We start from the raw sequence: 22253 nt of genomic DNA on the forward strand, positions 1-22253 counted from the left end.
CTATAGTCTGCTGTCTGTTACAGGCCTTGTGTGGATGACCGTAAACTCTGCGTTCCTCCCCTTGCTGGAGAAGAATGTCACGAGCGCTTGGAAGAAGTTACGCGCTCCGCTCGGCCGCAGCTCGGTTGCTGAATCCTCGAGCTGTACGGTCTGCCGAAACTTTGCCCTACAAGCGCTCGTGAGCCAGACACCAAATAATGTCGTAGTGTTCTGTCAAGGTTCTGTCATGTATTCTGCGTAGCATTTTTGGAACCGTTAAACTGAGAAACAGTCGGCATGCCTTCTGCGAGTCGGATCGTATGACTGTCGACTCGTTTCTGTGTTCTTCGTATGCATTGGCCATGGCTAGTGCAGCCGCTTCGGCCGCACACGCAGACCGAGTTTCGACTGTGGCTGTTATGATACATTGTTGTTGAGTAAGCGCTAACGTGTGAGTTTCTCTACTGGCCCTGCTAGCGTCTTTGTATTACGCAGCGGAACCTTTCCCAAACTGATTCCGCAGGGTTACAGTACGTGCTCGTCCTCCATCGGCATGGAATGTCAGGGGCATATTCTTTGGTATCAGTGCCACCGTGATATGAGGGGCGCTATAACGTAAAAAATATTCCAAAGTCTTCTATTCCCAATTCTGCAATCAGCCCTCCGCAATTGGTCAAAAACTTTCTTGGACCACCCCCACTTCACCTGCCTGTCGCGCGACGTCATGAAAACCGCCATAGCTCCCCATGTGATATTTATTTACTTTATTTATTTATTTGTTTATTTATTCACAGGATACTGCCGTCCTTAGTCTTAGGCCTTGGGCAGGAGTGGACAGTGCGATATACAGAAGAACAAAACAAATTGACAGCAAAAATTATTACAAGAATTTAATACATTGCAATGACGTGTACACACTGATTTTGCATGATTCGACCAAACAAAAGTAAAATAATTATTGCTGATTCGACGCCTTTTGCGATTAGCCCTCGGCTAGTGGCCAAAAGTTTTCGGCCTGCACCCACTTCACCTGCCTGTCACGCGACGTCACAAAACCGCGAAAACTCGTCGCGTCAAAGGGACGTGTACGCATTAAAGATGCATTAATATGCCGAACAAAGCTGAATTTTCTTCTGAATAGCCACAGGCTGCCCCGTTCCAAAAGGAATAAAAGATGGCTGCCACGATCGCTCACACACTGGCTGCTCGCACCTGCCGGAGAGCATGGGTTTATTTGCGTACAGTAAAACTTTTTGTGTGGCCGTGTAACGTTCTGGAGCACTTTCGGTACGTTGACGACCTCGCTCTGCCAACTCTTCTTTCATGAGGATCCGTCTTAGCTGCAGTCTTAACGTTCCATTGCATTTCATCGTGATTTTTGACCAGCCACGTGCCTCAAGCCAAATAAGGGAAAGCGCACCACTCGCAGACACCGGCACCACCCTTTTCATACGGTTATCGATTTTCAGTGCAGTGGCTCGGCCCCATCATATCCGTCTCCACTTGAGCGTGCTCCTCGCGTCTTCTCGGCCAATTAGATAAGACAAGCCGCTCAGTGTAAGCAATGTTATTCGTCTTTCAAGCAAACAAAAATTACCTCCTATGAACGAACGCCGCATTTGATTGGTCTGTTCAGACAACCCTGCGGGCGGCCACCCGATGCTTGCGTCGTCGGTTGCGCAAATTTACGTCAGGAGATTGGAATAACAACATATTGGAATAGTTTAATGTTATAGGGCCCGACATCTCGTGTCCTTGTAACACTGTATCCTCATGGCAGTATAGTTGTCGTGGCATGAAACCCAGCTTTTCAAGAACTGCACGTTCCTGGTTCCTTGAGCATAGCTGCTCTCTTCGAGCTATGAGGAACACGCTCGCGTATTCCTCGAAGGTGTTGTAGATGCCTAGTTTCTCAACTTTATCGTTGTTAGCACTTTCGCGGATGAAAAGTGCTACCTTGAAGGTTTTCCTTATGATTGTATTAGCTTGTTTAATCTCCTGGTTTATTAGTGTTTGGTACGGAAGGGCGTACGTCATCCTGCTAACTATAAAGGTGGTGACCAGACTGATCGTTTCTACTTCAGTTAGCCCCTATCTACTGCTAGCTATTCTTCGTATAATACTGGCTATGCTCCCTGCTGTTATTCTCAACATTTGGATAGAATGTGTGGCGCCTCCGTTCTGCTGTGCCTACATTCGCAGATTGCGTACTGCTTTCACCTCCCTGACGGGACGTCCATCCAGATGTATCGTTATTGGTACAATATCGTGGGTGGTTTCGCTGTCTGGCATCGCACAGGCTTGAAGCATTTTAGGCAACTACGGTCTCCAGTTAGGTGGTCTCCAAAGCAAATTGCGCATGTCAAGGTACAGTTGTGGGTTACTTCTGGGTTGCGCATTCCGCAGGTACAGCACGTGGGCAAATCTGGTTACGGGCATACGTCGGTGCGGTGGCCAACTTCCCCACACGCTCGGCAGAATTGGACCATGTTACGAAAAATGAATACACGTCTTCTCGCCTCCTCTGTAGTAAGTTTATCTCGGTAGGACGTCGTCGAAAAAAGCAAGGACAGCACTCTGAGAGTCTCTCAACAACCGGCCCTCTACCAGCCCTATGCCTTGGGTGCAAAAACGGATGCAGGCTTTGAGAGTCTCAAATGGTGTGTGCGGCTCTATACCGTGGATAACCCCTTTCCCGGTTCCTTCGCCTGGCGTGACGTTGACAATGACTGGGTGCAGCCTTCCGTTGATCTTCAAAGACGTGACGCCTCCCATCGCCACTGCGACGGTCGCATCCGTGGTGGACGCTAGTGCTATGTTGGAACCCGACTGGACGCGGAGAGTGAACTGGTCCCACCTGATTTTTCCTTGCCAGGCCTCCACCATTGCGTCGCAAAGCGCTTGGCTGGTCACATTCCTCAGTGGCAGTCCCTGGTGAGGTTGAAAGACCACTTTCAGATCGTCCTTGGGTAGGGGTGGGGACCTGCGTCTCGCTGGTCGACACCTGCGTTTCGCGTGGTTGTCCGCTGTATGCTTGCTGACCACGGAGAAGTCCCCTGCACGCCGTAAATTCCGCTCCTTTGCCTTCTTCTTCTATGCTTTGAGTGAGTGGGATAGCTACCAACCCTCCTGGGCGGGGTCAGTCTCTGTTTGGGTGGGAAAATGCGCGTTGGCGTGCGCGGACGCCATGATGCAATTCTCGGGCAGTCATCCATCGGCCCGGTTTTAGGCGGCAAAGTCCATCACCTCTTCGCTCAAAACCAGTGCAAGTTGTTGAGCCATTGGATGCGATTCCGTAGTCGAGGCCATAGTCGTCACGGTGACAGCGGCGAGGTCGCGGTTGGCGTCTCCGGGCGCGCGTCTCCTGGCGTCGCCGCCGTTCCGCATACTCGAGGTGGCGGAGGCTTCACATGGGTGAAGTGACAAATGGCCGCGATATCGTGAAAAAATGATCCAGTTTCGGTGAACGTTTTGTCCACCGATGCCGGAGCTCCCACGCTTCGAGCAAGTGACAGTTTACGGGTGGTTTCAGGGGACCAACCACCCGAAAATGGAGATCATGTGGAGGTCGATGTGCACGCCTCAGCACCGGCCGGCGTCCATAGGAGCGTCTCAGGAAAGTGAAAGCACGAAAATGATTATTTTGGGGGGACCATTCGGGCCCCAAAGGATACCTTTCTTTATTTGTAATGTTCAGCGTGTCGCAAATAAAGCGAGGAACGGGGATCCAAATTAAAATGAAATTCTGGGATTCAACGTGCCAGAAGTACGAGGCGCGCCGCGTATATGGAAAACGCCAGATTAGCTTCGACTGCATACGTTTCTTTAACGGGTACCTAATTTACAGTACACGAGCTTATTCCGTTCCGCCCTCGTCGGAATGCGGCACACCATGGGCGAAATGGAACCTACGACCTTGTGCTCACAGCAGCGCAACGCCACAGTCACTGACCTACCGCAACAGGTTAGAGAAATCGAAGTCGCACCCTATTTACGACAGGCGATTATTTGCTGCAAATGGCCGACTCTTCCACATAACCATCAGTCTGACGAGTGCCAATGTGTCAGGTGCCTGCATCATCAAGCACCTCCCAGACATCTAGGTGCGCGCTTCGCGTGAAGTAACGACACTTTAGACGAGTCTCCATTCCAAGCGGTGATCTGAACATTCCTGGTGCACTTTCCTGTTTCGAATTTTATCGTGTATAGACGGAGCATTATAGGCCTCCACGAATGACATCTTTGCACGTTTGGCCTAGGATTCCAATTGATTTAGTAACTGTTGCCTGATAGCGTCAAGCCACCTCGCCATTTAGGACTAGCATATGACCTGAATATAGTTTCGGAAGTATATATAGCTCAGGAATAATCAATAAAGCCTTTCCCAGAGTTCCTCTTGCTCCTTGCATGTCGCTAGCAATATGTGGTGCCGACCAACAAACGAAGCCGCCACGGCGTTGCGATTGGCACTTGACCACACAGTGCTGCAAGTCGGCGTCAAATGATTTTTTTGAAGAGTAGTACATGGTGGGCAAGAAGTTCGTTGAAGACGGTACATATGAACTCATTGCGACATACTCAGTTACTCAAATTGGTCCGACGGTTGGTTTCGAACCCTGTTGGCTCCACACAAAAGCCCGATCGCTTTCATCATTCCACCATAAACTATACCATGGCCCAGGTTTGCGCGAGAACGGTTAGATATAAACATACGTAAATACATAGCCCCCGCAACTGCGGGAAGCGCGAAGGACCACAGGGGGCAGTGAACAATTTTATGTTTGGCTCAAATCTTCCGCGAGCCCTTTGAAAAGCTTGAGGTTGTGTAAGTTCACTCCCAGTAAGACTAACTACACAGTCCAGCTAGAATTGTAGGAATGGTAAGTCATAAAATGTAAAGTCCCTACGCAATAACAGTTGTATACATTAAATGAAGTCAGGCCGTAAGTTTTATTGGTCCAACACTGGTCAGGGTGAACCACCCAATGGAATTCGTAATGTTCCTGCAGCTGCGTGCCTAGCTATAGTGTCTTGCTAAGTTTATTATTATTGTTTTTTAAGCGTGCGCAGGAAAGGTCTAACAGAACATGGCCGAAAGTTCAACTCCAAAGAAAGCGCTCCGGGATGGATATCGCACTCTATAATATTGAAACTGTTTTATCGATCTGTTCTCAGAGGCTGTAAGAAATGGGACAGTAAACGCTACTTATTCGTAATGAAGCGCTAATAATTACTCCGCATTGTTCTGTAAGGTGTAGCGGTGGGTTGGCTCCGCATTATTGTGACCAATGCTTGACCGAAGATGAAAACACAGAAGACTTAGTACGCAAAAATGCCTGCGTTTGAGATTCATTTCGTGTTTTCTAATACACTCCCAGCGCTACGAAACTTCTAGGTCGTCGAGATACGCAATTCTTAGTTACTACTATTTAATCTTTTACTGCAGCAGCAGTCAAATGTTCGAAATTGGGTTTGCTTTGTCCGTCCCATCCAACCGTCCGTCCATCCATCCCTTTTCTGACGCTGACGACTACCGCTGTCGTGATCCACGGCACATGCAAGTTTTCCTCGTCGTCAAGCCACCTCGTATTGCAAGCTTCAACATCGCCACAGGCTGAAGAAAGAAAAAAAGAACTTAACCCCAAACGCCACCGTAGCAATTCGCAGCGTGCACCCGCAATAACGCAGTATGCATTCGGGGTTTAGGAAAACTATGCACTGCGCTAGCGCGCGACAACAAAGTTGCGCAATTGCGGCAAGCTTTCATGCTGTGCATAGACTCTGAGAGCAGTAGAGCCTATGCATGTTTTTCGCATGCCGGACAAGCAGTACTGTAGTGGATGAGGGTGCCATTATATGCATCGGATAGAATTTTTTTTTTTTACAAGGTAGTGGTGCATTGATGTGAAATTTGTTGTTGCCATACTCGGGAGAACAGCATCGGCAGCCCAAAGACAATGATGACATGACAATGGTGATCAGCGAACTCATACTAATAAAGCAGGACTCGTATTGACAATGCTCTTCACAATGAGAAACTGTTCTTACGAATGAAAAGCTTTGTGAAATCAAACTTTGGAAGTGTGCAGCTACCTCTCAAACGCAATCACATTGCACGTCTCTCCGTAAGTTAAGCTGAATAGGCCACTTCTTGTTTCGAGATGCTCTATCATGAGCACGCATTATGCACGTCTGACAATGTTCTGGCCGCTATACTCCACTGATAGAACTCATGAGACAGTAAGAATGCAGGTATGATATATTTATAGATTATAAGTAGAGGAAGTTGGTGCCTTACAATGAAAATTCGACTTCTACTTCAACCTCTTCAACCTTCGCGTCGGCCTCAATTGGTTTGACATTTCGACTTTCACATCATTGACGAGCTTCCCGGATCTTAAGGCAGATATACAACAAATTATGAGAACAATGACATTAATAAAACAATACTTCTAAAGTTAAAAATTTATTAATTTTTTAATATCTCCTCGCAAATTCGCCATGATCATTGAGCGTTGTCGTGGCGCATTCGTTGGCATCCTAATGGCAACTGTTGCAGATCTGCATGGTTTAGGCTAACAGTCATGTCATCCGAATGGTACCTTAACCATTACAGTCTTTGGTATTATTACTTTGGCAAATTCAGCCGAGATAAAACAAAAGCATAAAAACTTCAAAGAACGGCTCGACATTTATTGGATATTTTAGAAAAGTTCGCAAATTTGCACGCTCTTGTAACGTTTATGGGTATTTATTGTTTGCAACGCATGTCTTGGTGCCGCATTTAGCGCTGGATAATGTAGAGATCTCTGATACTGATGCAGGTGTGGCTGCATAAAACCATTACATGGCGGCGACCAACCTATCGCGAGTGTGAGGCCACAGATTTTTCACAGGTTGTTCAACTGGGCAAATAAAATAACTTGATGACCTAGGGAAGAAGCCGTCCCAGTGATTAATCAAGTTACCCTTGTACAAAGCAGGCGCTCCAAAGCAGGGATGGCTTTGCGTACTACTTTTATTTAACGCTTCTAGGTAAGGAAGTATTAACCGTTAGAAACGTGTGAAAAGCCTATTATGGCGGGTCTTCAAAAGCCTGTGTCAAAGGACCCACAAAAGCGTCTATGAGGGACGAAATACGCCATTTTAGGTAGCCTTATCCAGTAACAAAAGCTTGTATGTTATATATGCTTTGATCTCGTCCGGAAAAAGGAAGTGAAAGGAAAAGGGAACATTGAACATCGTTCGGAAGGTTGCGAAAGCCAAACAATGTGAACAATGGAAGAAAAAAAATAAAAAGCCTGGTGAATGATCTAGACGTCACGTGTCTTCGTAGCGCATAATTAATGGTAGGCAGTGGCACATAATGACGCGTAATTCACCAAGTGATCTGTGGTCTCAAGTGCAAACTGTTTGTGGGAAGAAGCGAAGGGAGAAGTCTTATCTTTTTGTGCAGCAACACAATGGACTATCCGGTCAAAGGGTCCCAGCCACAGTAACCATTTTACAAAAGCTTCTGGAGAGCATTTTTCAACTCTCAAATGCAAAAAAAAAATGTTATCGGAATTTCACCCGTGCACACTCGGCAACCATTAGAAAGTTGAAGCTCTTTATTCGGCTCACTAAACCGGCAATTGGTGCCACAAAAAAAAAAAAATGGACTCCTCACGCGGTTTCTCTATGCGTGTTGAGCGCAGAGGTGCCGCAGGCGAGCAAGCGTCAAGTTTCTGCTACAAATTGCACACATGTAAGCCTTATAAATCCTGCTCAGTTCCCGCTTCAGTTGGACGGGCTATACCCACTATAGCAAAGTGAGCTCTCTGAAACGCACCGCTGCCGCTCGGATCGTCAGACGTACTGCCCAGCTACGCCTCTGTGAACGCTGCGGGGCAAGCTATATTTTGGCCCAATCGCATCATGCGTGACGAGACAAATGGCACCATCTGCGCAGTCTAAACGTACCTGATCAAGTAGTGGCTTTTTTGCCTCTACGCGGTAATACCGAAGCAAGGCACGCGGGTATTACGGTTGCAAAGTTATAAGCGATATTAGTGTTGCGTGTTTTCGTTACATGCGGCTGACCTATGCTGACCAAAATGAAAGACGTCTCACGCGAAAAAAATTAAGAGTCGCATAACTGAGCCTTTATCCCGCTCCATAATCTACTTAACAAGGCGTTTATATAAGCCAAATTGATGTCTAGGCAGGCATTATTCATCATCATCAGAAACGGCGAATAGGTCGGTGCTTGCCAACACATAGTCCAAGTGTGGTGATTGTTAGTGCGGACTGCTTCAAAATATAGCAAGCCCAACCAGAGACACGTCTCCCTTCAAGCTACGGCCGGTCAGCAACATCGTGACTGGCTTTATATCGCAGACTCTGGTAACGTGTCCGGCCAGCGCTGTCCATTTAATAAATGGTTTCGTGCCTAATCCAGTAAGCCCGGTTTAGGAATACTGCATTAGACGCGAGTAGCCACACGATAATGACGTGGGAAACATGCGCGTTCCAGCCTCGGGCTTTTCCGCTAACTGCAATGCAGTGTGACGAAAGATTCGAGATTATGAGACAGCGGCGAGGCTTACGAATGGCAATGCGAATGTACCTTCAGGGTAAAGAGTGAAATAGGGCTGCTTAAGTGCCGCTCTTCGTTCTTAGCTTGGTGTATAAACATGAAAGAAAGCGTGATGCAACATCACAGCTCTCTCAGCAGCTTTGGGGGAACACCGCTTGAAGCCTTCTGATCTTTCTCGCTGTGTGCCGCAACAGTGTATCTCAGCGTAACAAATTGGTAACGAATGGGACAGGAGCCGGCGTCGTGTGATAAACGGCTTTTGGGTGGTCCACTCTAAGCATAGAAGATTACCGCAGCAAGCATTCAGTTCGTAGCACAGAAGATCAAAGCAATGCTTTCTGGCTGGTTTGTCCGCAGGCGCATGTAGGCGGCGCTGTCCGTGCGACTATTGTGCTGTAGCGGCCGTCAGCTTCGGCCCTTCAAACTACAACAATCGGGCGTCGAAGCTTTGGGCGTCTTCAGGGTAACAAACACTTTCTCTTAGAGTCTATTAGTTGAACATCCACATGTATTGCGCTGTAAGGAAGGTAAATATAAGGAGCGGGAAGGAGGGAGGGGGCGAAGAAGAAGTAAGGGCCCATAAAAGAAGGAGGAGCATATGGGCCTCAAGCTCGTAGCACTACTATGTCTTTAATATAGCCTTTCAGCCTGTGTTTTTTTTTTAATTCGGAACTTTACGATAGTCTGCGCTTCCCTTCTCTAGAGAGTGCAGCTTCTTAGGTTTAACGCATTTTCTTATGTAGGGTGCCTCAGCTAACGTTAGCCAAGCTGTTCAAAGAAAAATATAGTTAAGAAACAAGATGGAAGATGTGATTTTAAGAGCTGTGGTGTTCGGTTGTCAGACTGTCGACTACCGAACACTATTGACTATTGACTACTATTTTATAATTGTATCTTACACCATGTTTTCCAAATACATTTTTTTTCTTTCAACAGCTTGGCTAACGTTAGCTGTGACACAGGGTATGGAGTGTGTGTGGCTTGTTCGAAACATGTTCCTCAAACAATGTTTATATGAAAAAATGAAGTAATAATAACTGGACGTTGCGCTTTCATAAAATGCTTCTGAAAAGTTTGCACCCTTCTACAATGAGCCCGGCTTTTTACTTCGTTGGTATGGTAAACATACACACTACCAGAGCATTTTTCGACAATGCGGCATCGGCACTTTTGTGTATTTTTTGTGTTTATCGATACTGTAGAGCTTAAACGGTTCTTGAGCCACTCCAACTCGAAAACGAGCGAATGCTTTCTCTCTGGCCTTTGATTCCTTCCCAGAAGATGTTCTCTCCTCCTCGACGTGTACTTCTCTATAGGACACGCGAACATTGCATGTGCCAGTCCCGAACTAACGTCACCTAGGGGCTAATTGTTTTGATTCAACATCAACCTTAGACTAAGGCTGGGGGTAACGTTTACGCTTGGATACGTGAACCTCATGCGACGCACTGAGTCTCCAGACTATGAGTTTTGTAATGTGAATGGTACTATAGGTCATGTGCTTTGTGACTGCCCAAAGTACGTTGAAGAGCGTCAAAAGTTGAACAATGACCTTATGCATCTCGACAGCCCACCGTTGTCGGAGGACGTTATTTCTGGCCCTTGGCCAGACGCTCAATCGAGTTTCAAGGCCATTCAAGCGTTACTGAACTTTCTCAAAAGTACGGGCCTGGACTGTAGGCTTTGAGCCTGCCAAATTGCTTGCCATATATGTTACATCCTCCTTCTATTGTCATCCTCACCCATCATACGCCTCTTTCTTCCCTCTTTCTTTACCTCTTCCCCTTCCCCCGACGCCGAGTAGCTGGCTAGAGAAATATACCTCGGGCTGACCTCTCTGCATTTCGTAACATTAAACTTCTCTCTCTCGCTCTCTCAACACGAACCAATGGGGGCGAAATGCGAAAACACCCGTGTACTTAGATTTAGGTGCACGTTAAAGAATCACAGGTGGTACAAATTTTCTGGAGTGCCCCACCACGGCAAGCCTCATGATCAGATAATGGTTCTGGCTCGTAACACCGCGTAATTTATTTTAAAAACACCAACTTCCGCTTATCAGGACTCTGCGCTTTTTGCTGTTGCCTCCGCAAGCAAACCACGCTACATGAGGTTAAATCAATGATTGCACAGGATTTCCAAGCGAAACGGTCGCGCGATAGCATGGCAAACGGATGCTACCAGGCGGAATAAAGACGATATCACTAGAACATGAACTAATCGACAGCTTTAGGCCTGGTGACGTCACGTGCATGTTCCTGTTAGCGTCACGGTATCCAAATAAGAACCAGAAAAGCGTGGATAGGAGCACGCAACCATTTTCTTTCTTGCTTTTTTTTTATTTCCGGGCAAGATTTAGGGACTCTTCCTTACACGAAAAGACAAAAAAAATGAAATAAAAAAGAACTTGGCCTTTATGCGGCCGTGCCGACACAAAGCCCAAATTCCAGCGAAGCTGACGCACACGGATACCGGGACTTCAGGCGCGCTTTATGTTATATTCTATAAAGCGCTTTCCCTCTAGCGAGGCCACAAGTGGTGTTTCCGTTTTCTAGGGAATTTTTCTCACAGCACTCAGCCGCTCTTCTTAACTCCTTCATTACACGAGCCGGGACAACGCTGCTGTGGCGGCGCAGGTGCTTGCGGTGGTCGGGGTGTGATGGCTTACAGTTACTGCTCTCAAATAACCACTTCTGAACTGAAAAATATATACGCAACAATTTATTTTGAGCCTAGATAGACTTCTGTATAAATGTCCAAATTTTATAGAAGAAACGTTGTGCCGTTTTATTGCACAAACAGTTTTCTTTATAAGACCGTTCTTCATTTCTACTTCCGCTGCGTGGAATATGTGCTGTCAAATTGTTGTTCGCATTGCTGCTTTCACAGTTTCGTTGTAATGGCGTAGTCACGCTTCCACGGCTATCTAATAACGTGGTTGTTTGCGCATTAACTGTTTCTCTGCTTCTACGAAAAAAGTAAGCGCAAGAGTACAGCTGCGCACATAATTGTGCCACCTGTAGAGCCAAGGGGTTTCCGGCGCTGTGTTTGCGTGCCAACATGCCATTCTTTTATGTAAATGAAAAAAATATAAATTACTTCTCAAAGGAGCATTCTAGAGGCTGCTGCCGCAGTTGACAAATAATTGATGGTGACTTCAACGGATGCAGATGACTGAAATTTCCTCCGCATATTTCTGCTAACGCGCACTTTATTTCTACAGTGTTATTTTGATGTGTAGATGTACGCGTTCAAACCAACGCCACAAAGAAGACATTATAGTAGAATGAACTTAATTATTACGGGCGATGGAGTTTGCTGCGGCGTGTTATCAATACAAATATGCTTGAAAGTTGCTCGCCATACTTCTCATAAAGATTGGATCATTCCTGTTGCGTTTTAGCTTGATATACTAAATATTCCAGAAACCACGTGCCGCTGAATATCACACAGAGGTCCAAGGCGCAGTGTACAAAATTTTGTTAATTTCACCACACCGCCCTTAAACATCCCGTACATTTGCATCCTGTCTCTACATGGTCACTGATATGTATGCACAATATGACTTTCAGATTTAATTGCGCCAGTTCTACTGGTAATCCCGACAATGTTTCGACAAGATCAGGAACGGTCATCGTCCACTGCGTCTATACAGTCGCAGTTTAGTAGCTTCGAGGTAAAGCATCAACCCCACTAATCGTGAAAACGGTGCATTTTGATGTACATTAATTTTGGACAATCCTTGGTGAGACGATGTTTACTAAATTTCTCCACGTTTTAATATCTCGCGAGCTAGTCTTTGTTCAGTTTGATCCCGAATGCCCCAAGCCAAGAATGCCTCAAGAATTCGCGAGTCAATAAAGCCAGCGGTATGCAGTCGACGCACGCTGCCTTCGCCGTTTTACGCTAAGAAGCGCAAGCGCGAAGCTGGAGAGCGTGAGCGTTTTCTTTAGGACCGCCTCTGGCACCCTGGGCGACGATCCACGCGTACCGTGGGCTGTGGTTCGTTGAGCGTGTCTTTCTTGCTCGCACTACACCTTTCAGTATACGCACACGGCTATACTTAGAAGCCGGGCGACGCCGCAGAGTTTTCATTCCGCTTGCGCACATAGCACGGGGTGAGCGCGTTTGTTTACGATCGCGCTAAAAACGTCGGGGCACACCGCTCCTGCAGTTTTGCTTTGTTTGTTTTAAGTATACTCGTGTTAGAAGTGTCGTGTGACACGAAGAGTTACATTTTGCTCTGCGTGGAAACCATCACTTGATTTTTTTTTCTATAGCCGCATTTCGCAATGACGAGGTCATTCAAGTTTAGCGAGCCGAACATAGCTAAATAGCGCGTTTATTCGTGCTTAAGTTTTTCGTGGAGGTGTAAAGAAACGAGGCAGTAAAGGTGGTGTTCGAGTCAAACGAATAGCTTGCTTTGATACAGGTGACACATTGGCGGTAATGCATCGCCGGTACAAACGGGTCGCTACAAATACTAAAAACAGAATTTGTATACTCCGTGCCGAGAAGAACGTCGGCGCCGAAGAAGAACACTGACGCTGATTGATTGAAAGAGATCAGTATTAGCTTATATAAACGTGTGCTTCACGAAACCTTCACACTAGCTTCACACTGACATTAATCATGTCCAAAGCCAAGTCAAATATGCAAAAAAAAAAACGTTTCGAGACTGTGAGTGACATCTTATGATGGTGACCATATAAACCAGACAATGAAGCCTAGGAAATCACAGGGGAAATTGCCTGTAGTGTAAATTAGTGACATCTAATGATGGTGATCATATAAAGCAAACAGACAATGAAGCTTAGGAAAGCATAGGAAAAATTGGCTGTAGTTGAATTTGAAATGTAGAAAATAACAAAGAAAAGGAAATGAAGGTGGACGAAAAGATAACGTGTCGCCAGTTAGAGCCGAACCCACAAACTCAACATTACGCTTGCGTTGCGCTACAAATTGTGTGACGGCGACGGCTATCAAACCATCCACTAACTTGGATATTTATATTTAATATAGAAAACTACACGCAATACTTATTTACAGTGAAGACTCGTTATCAGTATAGTTTTGCTTTGACATACTGCTTATGAAAAAAAAGCTGGTCTTTATGATAGGTACTCTTTAAATAAATATTTAGTTGCAAACCGATATTTTCGCGACATCCTCCCACATTGAAGCACAGTTAAAGGACTCTGCAGAAAACCCTATGCTGCTTCTTCAAGATGACCGAGCTATACGAACACTTGTAACTATTAGCCAACATCCCTCTGCAAGTTTGTCCGCAACAACTGCTTCCTTATTGTCAATTTTATCTTTCTTTTTATTATCTATTCTGCCCAATTTCCCTTCTCCAAGTGTAGGGTAGTTAACCGGGCACGTTCTTAGTACTGTACTTCCATCTTCGTTACTCTCTCTCTCTCTCTTTCTATCTCTCTCTCTCTCTCTGTAACTCTACAATATCGCAGCCTTTTTTTGCAACTACAAAATACCATTTTCTGTATTCATTGCATGCTCTCCGGATCATATCGCTTCGGATAATACGATCGCGAAATTTTACCAGTCAAAAGCTACCGTGCTGCACGACATTCTTTAGCACTGGTGCCTTTGTGAATGTGATCGAAACGCATCTTGTTCACCATATCAATGTTATAAAGGCCGGTGGCGCAGTATTGCGAAAACAGCTTTGCGCCTATGAGACGGAACCTTCCAATGGAAATTTCGTTCTTCACTGTTAGTGTCATGCGCGTCCCCAATAATCTGAAACCGCAAATACGTGCAAGAAGATTACTAATTGAAAACTGCAAGGGTGTGACACGCAAGAAACGGCCAACAGTGAAGCAAGAGAATGCATTTAAAGCCATGTGAAGAGTAGCTCCAAAGTAAGGTTAACCTGAGTTTAGTCACGCTTAGGCACCGTCAAAATTGTTGAATACGCCGTTCAATAGGCACAAACAGCTTATGTTTTTTTTTCTTTTAGAGCGCAGCTCTTAGGCGCACGTTCCTGTGACGACCGTCGGCGTCACACCTCGTAACCGAGCGAACGAGCACAACGAAGGATGAGGGCGAACGCGGAGCGCAGCGGGAGATGAAGGACGGCGATAGCGAAGAGAGCGTGAGAAGGAAAGCAGAGGAAGGCGCAACAGAACTATGAGACGGAAAGCGGAGGAGGGGAGTATGGCGAAAGCGCAAGAAGAAAAAACATGGTGCCGCGCAATACGGACTCTGCGGAGACGACGGCTACAAGATGGCGCCAGAGTGGCGCGCGTCGTCTGCTCAACAAAGCGGTGAACGAGTAGAGGTCAGCGGCGGCTGCTGTGAATCGTGCCAGCACGCTGCCTCTCGCGATCTCCCAATTAGCGAGACAGTCGCGCCACAGTTCGCTCAGTTTGGAACGAGCCGCTCGAGACTGAGCGTCCGCGCCAGTCATTATGTATGTATGTATGTATGTATGTATGTATGTATGTATGTATGTATGTATGTATGTATGTATGTATGTATGTATGTATGTATGTATGTATGTATGTATGTGTATGTGTATGTGTGTATGTGTATGTATGTATGTATGTATGTATGTATGTATGTATGTATGTATGTATGTATGTATGTATGTATGTATGTATGTATGTATGTATGTATGTATGTATGTGTATGTATGTGTGTGTGTATGTATGTATGTATGTATGTATGTATGTATGTATGTATGTATGTATGTATGTGTGTGTGTGTGTATGTATGTATGTATGTATGTATGTATGTATGTATTATGCACGTATTATGTAGAGCTGCGCTCAAATGTTGCATTAGGGAGTATCGTATTCGTCGGTGAAGCTTCATCGACGTGATAAAAAAGAGCTTGTCGGCGCACGAATGCATCGCTGGTTAGTTCTTGCCTCATAAAGAATGAGTGCTGTATGCATATGGTGGTGTACAGTCAGATATTCTCGTACGCGTGCTACGTATCGGCAAGTCCTATTCTCACGTGCTCCCATAAGCCAGATTACAGTTCGTTAAGTCATTATAACTACAGGCGTCCCACGCATGAATACAGAGAGAAAAAGAGAAAGTAAAGATGCTACGCCGAGTGATTAAGCACAGCAACTGCCATCTTTGCTACTCCGCAGCAAGGGAGAGAAAAAGGAGAAATGACAATCTATTCCAAACGCTCGAAGGTGATTGCCCTAGCGGGCGAAAGTGGAACGTAGGCTGCCGCAAATAAAGCGGCCATCAGAACAGGAAACGCTAAATGACACGTTTCAATGAAATTGTCTGACGAGACGAAAAGTTAATAATGCATTTGCAGCAGCTTTCAGAGCCCTATTGCTTTTTCCCAGAGCTCGGAGCTACACTTATACCTCTCTAACCATTACGATTCCCCTATATTAAGAAGAAGTACATCTATAAAGAAGCACATGTCAATCAAAGCAATCAAATCAAACTTAATTGGGATGTCTTCGAATCAGAACTTCGCACTTTCTGGTCTCAGGATGTGTTGGAACATCAACGTTTGAACTGTTAATACTCTAACTTATGCCAGAAGTCGTACACATTATTAATATACCTAAATTATTATCAATGCGGTTAAATGTCACTGTGAACGACGTCAGTTCGTTATTGGTGCCTTACAATGGCACATACTGACTTCATGAGTGAGGCGGTGTAGCAGACGGTAAGAGGGGAGTAAAAACAACGAAAAAAAAAGGTTATGCTGAAACTCGTAATAGGAGAAGGAGCAGGAGGGTGCGGTGGAGCTCCTGCAGGGTATACTGAGCAACGTTTTCTTTCTTTCCTGTTTTTATACATGACTCAAATTGCGTGAAATATCTGTGCATAAAAAGTAGGAACATAAGCCTGGACGTCGCATGCGCAAGCGTCAAAATACACCAGAAATCTGAACTGACCATGGCGGCTTAAGCTCTCAATCACCAGCTTAAGACGTGCTGGAAAGCAGGCAACGCTTTTGCCGACGTGTTCTCCCGTTACAGTGTTCAAAGCCGAGATAAGGGGAGGAAGTATGAAGAGCTTGCGGATTTCTCGTCCTGTGTACCTCTGCACGCCGTTGCTGTGCGGCGCCACCTTTCTTTTTTTTCTTTTTTTTTCAACGATTTCATGACACCTCCTTCTCCATTTATCCCCCCCCCCCCTGCCCCTCTTTATAACGTGCTGACGGGTATACATAAATCGCCAGCTGTGCCGATTTTCTGAAAAGCTTTTTTTAAAACATAGAACATGTCCCATGGAGCATTATTCCTCAGCTTCGACAAGATAGTGTTGGGTCACTCTTCCTCAACTATTTCATTGTTGTGTATATCTGAAAGCGTTCGGTACTTCGAAGCTTTGCGTACCAAATGCCGAGTAGCTATAGATCGCAAGTTTGTCTTGATTAGTTATTAATGCAGTACAATTATTATTACAGTGTAGAAGAACTCACCAGTGGTCAGGTGAAGCGCGTCTCCGACGTAGGTGTTTGTACGAAGTTTCACGTCGCTATCTAAACACGACCCAAGTTTCCTACCACCACAATTTCGCCTTACTGTGGGAGAAAAGGCGTTTAGGAGCAGCGTGTTGCATATTCAGGCGGATCAATTGCCGGCCGAGAACGCGAAGTCAAATCCTGCAGCTGCAACCATCACAACACGTTGAGGAATAACGAAGAACAAAAAAAATCATGTGGTGCTGACTTTACAGAATGTGTAGAATTGTTGAATTCTATGTTTGCACGCAGCCAAAAAAGGTGGTTTCGGTATATACATACATACATATATATATATATATATATATATATATATATATATATATATATATATATATATATATATATATATATATATATATATATATATATATATATATATATATATATATATATATATATATATATAACGTATAACAAGTTCAGTGAATGCACCTGCACTAGGCCACAGTTCTAGAGGGGACTTAGCAGCATGGCATTCTCAACTTAGTGAAACACTTAAGCCAAGATGCCCGAGGTGAACTTCTTGGGCCCATATTTACCAAACAACAATCATTCTTTCCGCTGTAATTATTAGCGAGCAACTTCCAGCCAATCCTGTTGCTAGACGTAATATATAGTGAAGGCGGTCGGCCAGTGCCAAATAACGCTCACGAAAGCAAGAAAAGCTTCGCGAATTGAGCACGTGCGTTGTCCTAACCCATCACGTCGACATTGCGCGGGGTTCCTGGAATGTGCGAATGCAGCCTCTTTATCTCGCTTTTCCTATTACACGAGGACGTCGCAGTACGTCTTTCTGCGAGAGTAAAGTAAAAGACGGCGTAAGGGCGGTCCAACTAGTCGCCTCGTTTGAGACCGAGCTGAGCGTTTATTTGATGGCGGCTGGCCAGAACGTCTTGTTTTTGGCCGTTCCGTAGGTGCCTCGAACGAGTCACTCAGTTGGGGAAACAAGCAAGCGATCCCGACTCGGCGTGCGCACCTGTTCTTGTCACGCGGGCGTCTAATCTGTAGGCGCCCTTCGGCCCGAGCTTCTGTAGTGCGTGCCGTGTCGCCCTCGCACCTCATTGTCGCAACAGCTTGTTCGTTCCGTTTGCGAGCCGCAACAAGCTACGCGGAATAAGCTCGTTGCCCTGCTTCCTCCTAATCGCCGGCGTGCCCGAACCCCGGCGTGTGTAGCTGAGGTGCGTTCGCGAAAGACAATCCCTCCGCCGACGCGTCGTTGCGGCTTTGTACTCCGGGCGCCCCGGTATCGCTAATGACGCTCTCAACGGCGGCGAAGGCGGCCTCAGAGCGGCCGTTCCTTTCAACGTGACGAGAAGGCGCGATGATGCGATTTCGCGACGTAAGTGCGGCTAGGCGGTGGACGAAGAGAGCACGTAAAATGCCACCAGCAAATATATATATACTGAACCTAACGGGAGCTTCTTTTTTGTGTGTGTTTGATCTTCCTCGTCTTCGGTGTTTTTTCCAAGAAAGTTCGTTCGTCGGAAGGATCATCCTTAGGAACTTCTAATCCGCCTTAAAAATGTCCTTGTGGATTCTGGATCTTCGCGTAATGCTACAGCTCGCGGTGTGGTCACAAGTGCACATTATTTTAATAGCGTTTTTTTAGATGAGAAAAGTGTGATACTTCCTTGAATTCTTTAATGCCTTGCTCGTTTTTTGTAGAGTAACATCGTTGCCCTTGTCGCTTCTGGTAGGCGTTCGACATAATGACCCCATTCTAAAGTTAGGTAGGCTTTACGACATTACCGTTGCTTACGTACTCCGTAAGCACTGTTACCTTTTCAGTGTGTAGGTGGTGGGGAAAATGTCTTTGTGTAGACAGCGATGACATCAAGCCTTAGGATCACTGTGGCCAGAGAGAGAACATTTTGCTGACATACAGCTTATGACATTGACCTTTACCGTATGGTTGCGCTTTTTTTTAACCACGTTGGTTAGACTTGTTAGCCTTTAAAGACCAAATAAGTTCCTCTGAAATAGGAACATTACTGATTCTTGTGAACTCACCATTAATGTGAAAACTATGAGTCAGCACTTTGTAAATATTAGATGTTGAGGTTCGGGAACACTGACCTGTTTTGTACGCATGGGTGGTTGTTAAGGTGCCCATGAACATATTGAAGTCAAGCCACATCATTGCATCATGTCTTGGGAACGACGTACTTGCGTGCATATTCGTGTGGAATTGCGGCATTTGTGTAGGAATTACTTACAATTGTTCCCATTCCACAGTGACGGCACTTGTTGCAGTTTCTCTTTTGTTGCCTGTGGAGTGGTCGTCCGGATTTTTCTTGCGCCTAGGTCTCCCGACTTCCCTATTCTTGTGATATCAATTAGGTACACTAGCTTGTTTTTCTTAAGCTGAGTACTTATGCAGTACATTTAGGGATAAAAATAGTAGCTCACTTTCCAGTTGATATATGTTCCCCATGGGATATCCAGCACTCTTTTCTTCTATTTCTATTAGATTCGCTTAATTTTCAGCTGCAAATTTTCAGGTATACAGTTTTCATGTTCTAGGCAACCACTGCTGGTAAATGTTTGCAACGTTTGCACAGACAATAACGCACCGACAAAAGTCTGCTCGATTTGCTGGGAACTGTAATCTCTGTAGAAGCAGTGAAGAAACTAAGCAGTTAAGGGAACTTAACAGCGAAAAAATGCACACGTGTTGACCAACTTCGCCTTGCTACTTCAAAAATAGTTTCACAGGCTAAAAACTGTTTGAGTTCGGAGCACAAACAACGATTCTGTTTTGTTTGCCTTCAAAAAAATACAAAATTGAAAAGACACTTTCTATATCAGTAAAGGATGTGACAAAAATTACGCCACCATTTCTACTTGTCGGATGTCTCAAGAATTTTTTTCCTGGTTTACTGTTCTAAGCACGAATTATGCAACGCTTCATATCCCAAGTATGTGGCGCTATAACGTAAAGGTATTCAATCAGGCTCCACTTCCTTTCCTTCGTTAGCCGTTCGCGATTAGTCAAACATTTTTTTAAATGACGTGCAGTTCACCTGTCAAGATGGCGTGTACGCACTGAGTATGCACATGCATGATTAGGCCATACAAATAAGAAAAATAGGCTTCTTTCACATTATACGCCTTTGCCACCATTAGCCTTCCGTGATTGGCGAAAATGTTTTCGGGCCGCTCCTTGGTCGCCTCCATTTCACGCAACATCATAAAACCGCGAGAACTCATCACGTGACAGTGACATTTACGCACTAAATATGCATTACTATGCACAACGAAACTGATTTTTCCTTTCTTCCTTTCTTTCTTTCTTTCTTTCTTTCTTTCTTTCTTTCTTTCTTCCTTTCTTTCTTTCTTTCTTTCTTTCTTTCTTTCTTTTTATTTCTTTCTTTCTTTCATTTTTTAGGAACAGTTGGAGACTGGGACTCGTTCCAAAAGGAGCAGAAGATGGCTATGCGCTGATCGCTCTGGCGTTGTGTACTCGGACCTACCAGTGAGAATTCATTTATTTGCCCATAATAAAGATTTCGCGGGGCAGTATAACGTTCCCGAGCCCTTTCGACATACATACAGGGGCCCTATAACGTAAAACTATTCCAATATGTTCCTATTCCGATCTCCTGACGTCAAATTTGCGTCACCACCGACGCAAGCACCGGGCGGTCACAAGCAGGCTTGTCTAAACACACCAATCAAACGCTCTCCTCGTTCGTAGGAGGTCACTTTTGTTTGCGTGAAAAACTAATAACATTGCCTTCACTGAGCGGCTTGTCGTATCTTATTGGCTGACAAGAGGCGAGGAGAACGCTCAAGTGGAGAGGGATTGAATGGTGCAGAGCCAGTGCACAGAAAATTGATAACTGGATCAAGAGGGTGGTGCCGGCGTCTGCGATTGGTCCGCTTTCTCTTACTTAGCTTGCGGTGGGTCATCGACAATCGCGGCGGCATGCAACGGAGGCTTAAGAATGACGCTAAAACAGATCCTCAGCAATGAAGAGTTGGCGGAACGAGGTCGTAAACGTGCCGAAAGTGCTCGAAAATGTTAGCGGCCACGTAAAAAGCTTTATTACACGCAAATAAAACCATGCTCTCCGGCAGGGGAGAGTAGACAGTGCCGAAGCGACTGGCGGCAGCCATCTTTTATTCCTTTCGGAACGGGACAGCCTGCGGCTATTAAGAAGAAAATTTAGCTTTGTTCAGCATATTAAAGCATCTTCAACGCGTACACGTCACTTTGACGCGGTAAGCGTTTGCGGTTTTGTGACGTCGCGTGAGAGGCAGGTGAAGTGGGTGCAGCCCGAAAACTGTTGACCAATTGCCGTGCGCTAATGGCAAAAAGGCGTCGAATCAGAACTAAGTATGTTTGTTTTGTTCGGTCAAATTATGCATAATCAGTGTGCACACGTCATACCACATGGGGAGCTATCGCAGTTTTCGTGACGTCGCTTGACAGACAAGTGAAGTGGGTGGGGGTGGTCCAAAAAAGTTTTTGACCAATCGCGGAGGGCTGATTGCAGAAATGGAATAGAAAAGTTTGGAATAGCTTTACGTTATATCGCCCGAGTTTTCGCGGTTTTGTGACGTCGCGTGACCGGCAGGTGAAGTAGGTGCAGCCCAAAAACGTATGACCAGTATCCGGGGGCTAATGGCGAAAAGGCGTCAAATTAGAAATAACTGTTTTTTTCTTTTTTCTGTCGAATCATGCATAATCAGTGTGTACACATCATATCAGATGGGGAGGTATCGCGGTTTTCGTGACGTCGCGTGACAGACAGGTGAAGTGCGCGTGGTCGAAAGAAGTTTTTTGGCCAATCGTTGTGGGCTGACAGCAGAATATGAATAGAAAAGTTTGGAATAGTTTTACGTTATAGCGCCCCAGCATCACTCTGCCAAAATATTCTTGAACATCCGTTATTGCACATTTTTACGACCCCGTTGCACGCGGCCGCAATCGTCAACAGACCGCGACGAGCACAGCAAGGGGAAGCGAACCATTCAGACACTCCTGCACGACTCTCCTCGCCCGGTTATCTACTTTCACTGCACTAGCTTGGCCCCATCTAAACCCTCACATGTGCGCTTCTCACCTATCGTCAGCCAATTAGATCAAGAAATACCTGTTACGGTAGGCAGTGCTTAGGCTTTGAAAACAAACAAAAGTTGCAACCTTCTATAAATGAGGAGAGCGTTTAGCTGGGCTGTTGAAACATTGTGGGACACAGTCCGTGCTTGCGT

The 22253-nt window shown here is 45.6% G+C and overlaps 2 protein-coding genes across 3 annotated transcripts in view; one reads left to right on the plus strand and one right to left on the minus strand.

Annotated features, from left to right (window-relative positions):
* Positions 1 to 22253, plus strand: part of LOC135902475 (calcitonin gene-related peptide type 1 receptor-like) — a 294018-nt gene that overhangs the window by 224569 nt on the left and 47196 nt on the right. For both annotated transcript variants that reach the window (XM_065432571.2, XM_070531981.1), the window contains one exon: positions 20425 to 20511. The gene's annotated coding sequence lies outside the window, so the exon portion shown is untranslated. The remainder of the gene's footprint in view (positions 1 to 20424; positions 20512 to 22253) is intronic.
* LOC135902476 (uncharacterized) overlaps positions 1 to 22253 on the minus strand; it is an 867879-nt gene that overhangs the window by 105588 nt on the left and 740038 nt on the right. The gene's annotated exons all lie outside the window — the stretch shown is intronic.

Source organism: Dermacentor albipictus, chromosome 1 (assembly GCF_038994185.2).
Source record: "Dermacentor albipictus isolate Rhodes 1998 colony chromosome 1, USDA_Dalb.pri_finalv2, whole genome shotgun sequence".
Classification (NCBI taxonomy): domain Eukaryota; kingdom Metazoa; phylum Arthropoda; class Arachnida; order Ixodida; family Ixodidae; genus Dermacentor; species Dermacentor albipictus.